Here is a 3,770-nt window from a genome sequence, read left to right as displayed (position 1 = left end):
AACACTTCGGCGGCCCACTCCGGCGAGAGCGCCGCAGCAGCCGCCATGCGCGTGCTAACAAGGTGCAAGAGCGCGGCCGCAATCTGCGATCGGGCGGCCAAGGCAGCCCAAACGGCCACTGTTGCTTCTCAGGTGGCGGCAGCAACATCTGCCTCGGGGATAGCAACTGGCGAGAGCGGCACAACAACTGTCCGTTCCGCAACGGCGGCCTTGGCCGTGATGGAGGACGCTCACGACCATGTTGATGCCACCCATGCCCAACTCCTGGTGGTCACCGCACAAATCGAATGAAGATTCTCCAACAACGGTCGGCAACCCATGGCCAAAGAGTTGGCAATCGTCGAGAGCGTTCGAGCAGCCGTCCGTTCCTCCGCGCGCATACCTTGCCATGACGGAGCCCATCCAAGCCCAGATCACGCCTGCCCACGCCCAGCTCGTAGCGGCCTTTTCCAAAGAGATGGCGGACGCAGATGGCGAGATGCTTGTCAAGTATGGTGCGATGGATGCCATGGAGTCCCTTCCCCAGGAGACCGTCGGGCGCGAGCTGGACATGGAGGAGGCGGCGGAGATCGACGAGCGCCAGCCGTAGTAGTACTCTTTGTTCTATTTAATTAAGAGTACCGGTCTTTAATTTGTTAGAGTAATGTTTAGCTATCTAGCTTTATTTAATTGCTGAACTTGCTTGATTAAGAAGTGTGGGTGTACAGTAGTCTCCTATGTGTACCCAAATTATGCAATGACGTGGATGACCACTGTAACCAGGGAAATTTGAACCAAAACTTGCACGTTCAAACTCATCACACACGGTTAAGCTATTGAATTGTTTGTGATGTTCACATATTGTACACAGTGCTGAATAAGGGACCGTGTCTAATGACACTTTGCGCGCCAGTTTTTTCACTGCACCGATTCAGAATTTTCGACTTCCGCGGAAATATCTACCTCCCCTCCCCCCTTACCAAAAGCCACATTTCTCCAGTTTCCGCCTTCCTTTCCAAGTTGAGACCTTCACTCCTTGCTTGCAGCGCCGCCTCCTCGTTGGCGACCCTCCTTCGCGCTGCTCGGCCTCGTCTATCCAGGTAGGTAATCCACATCCGACCCCCATCCTCCTCCTCCTTCCACATCCCACATGCCCCGACCGTCGGCGCGACATCTTCCACCCAAATCACTGACCCCTCCACCAAATAAGCGTCGCCCTAAGACATAGTGCACGCAGTATAGCCAGGAGCTCAAGGAGCATTTGGCAGCGGAGAAGAAAATCGCGGCCGCACGCGCGGATGAGGTCGCGATGGCTGCCATTCGTGCCGACCCCCAGATCTTGGAGGAGAACCTCGCCATCGAGGCCACCGTCGACGCCTCACGCGGCGACGCGGTTCGCTGCTTTAAACGACAATTTGTGGCGTTTTCTCGACGCCACCCTCGGTGCCTTCGACGAAGACTACGGGGTGTTTTCTCAGCGTGCACGTGCTTACCTCAACTCGAGAGCCAGTAGGTTGGTGCCCGGAGCGGCTCAGGCAAATCACCACTACGACGAGGGCACCCACGATGTGGAGGCCTCGCCCTCTTCCATGTCCAAGGATCCAATCATCATCAATATCTCCGACGATGAGGAGTAGCTTGTCTTATTAGCTCACTATAAGGACCAATGTTCAGTTTGCTAGCTACGCCGGTTAAGCATGCTCGGTTTACCCGTTGCATGTGCTGCTCCTGCCTTTCCTTAACAAATTCTAGTGAATTGTGCTATCTAATTTTACCATGCAATCTGTTTCTCTAGTGTATATGTTCTATATGTCGTGCAATGTGGTGCTCACTTATTAACTGTTTGGTTAATTAGTTGTCATCTTCAGTTAACTGTTTGGTTCAATTCTGCAAATGTGATGTTCAATTCTCCAGGATGCAATTTTGTATTGTCTTCCATGTGAGAAATAAATCAAATTTATCTTTACAAAATACATGAGAAACAAATACAATTGCTATATTTCGAAGTTGTCAAGCATGCTTGGTTTAGTTAACTGTCTGATCTTCTGGTATGTTATACATTGTGCAATGTGGTGCTCAGTTAACGTTTGGTTCATTTGTTGTGGTGTTTAGTTAACTGTTTGGTTCAATTCTGCAATGCGATGTTCAATTGTTGTGGGTGCATTCTTTTATTATATACCATGTGAAAAATAAATCGAATTTGGTTGTACTAAATACATGAGAAACAAATACAATTGCTATGTTTCCAAGTTGTTAAGCATGCTTGGTTTGGTTAACTGTCCGATCTTCTATTAGGAGTATGTTATATTGTGCAATGTGGTGCTCAGTTAACGTTTGGTTCATTTGTTCTGGTGTTTAGTTAACTGTTTGGTTCAATTCTACAATGTGACGTTCAATTGTTGTGGGAGCATTCTGTTATTGTATACCATGTGAGAAATAAATCGAATTTGGTTGTAGTAAATACATGAGAAATAAATACAATTGCTATATTTCCAAGTTGTTAAGCATGCTTGGTTTGGTTAACTGTCTGACCTTCTATTAGGAGTATGTTATATTGTGCAATGTGGTGGTCAGTTAATGTTTGGTTTATTTGTTGTGGTGTTTAGTTAACTTCTTAGTTCAATTCTGCAATGCGATGTCCAATTGTGGTGGGTAGAATTTTGTATTGTTGTGCATGTGAGGAATAAATCAAATTTGGCTGCACTTAATACATGAGAAACATATACAACTGTTATATTTCCTAGTTCTTAATCATGCTTTGTTTGGATAAATGGGGTTTCCATGTGGTTTGAATTAATCTGATGAATCTGCAATGTGCTTATTTTTCATCAACATATTTTACTGATAGCATGCGAACCCTCACTTAACCTGATGACTAACTACCTTATCTGTGTTGCAGGGAAACAATGGGAAGCACTGAGGTTTACAATCGAGGTTTGCACATGCATGGTCTTTTGTCTAATAGCACATTATTATGCAATTGCAGGAACCATTCTAATATTTAGATTTTTAATAATTTGATCTTGCACATGTTGGTTCTGTTATCAGAGGTTTTGACTCACTGTGAGACCATTTTTGCATATGGAGAAATGAGTTGTCCATGAATATCAGTCAAGTCAAGAAAACTCAGAAAGATTGTTAGGATAAAGAAATTAGCGACAAAAAACAACAAGATCTTTGTCTGCACAATGAAGAAGACATCAGTTCACTACAAGATGATACTAACTATTATACCTTGCCTCTTTTTATTCCTTTGCCCCATTTCCAATATAGAGAAGATATTTATGCACATCCTTGTTTTCAGGCCTTTTCCAAAGCAGTTCACTAATGATTACCTCTCATACCATTTCTATGGTCAGGAGGCGAGGAAAGTTTTCATACAACACCCATGGTTCAATATTGAAGTGTTCCTGAAGAGGACGAAGGATGGACGGTCAATCATCCACAGGCACTGGCCTAAAGTTGCAAAGACCTTCAACATCAATGAAGGCTCAATGTCTGCCTTCCGCTTCAGCAGTTTTCCAGATAAGATGCATCTGTCTATGTACCGTCTATGATGCTAATTTCGAAAGGTTCTAGATGTTACATGTGAAACTTGGTGCTGGTGCAGTTGTGTGATACGTCTCCAACGTATCAATAATTTTTTATTGTTGCATGCTATTATATTATCAATCTTGGCTGTTTTATAATCATTTTATAGTCATTTTATATCATTTTTTGGTACTACCTATTGACATAGTGCCAAGTGCCATAGTTTCGTGGCATTTCGACTCCACGATGATTTTTTATGG

This window comes from Triticum aestivum, chromosome 7D, assembly GCF_018294505.1.
Source record: "Triticum aestivum cultivar Chinese Spring chromosome 7D, IWGSC CS RefSeq v2.1, whole genome shotgun sequence".
NCBI lineage: Eukaryota > Viridiplantae > Streptophyta > Magnoliopsida > Poales > Poaceae > Triticum > Triticum aestivum.
This window is presented reverse-complemented; position numbering follows the sequence as displayed.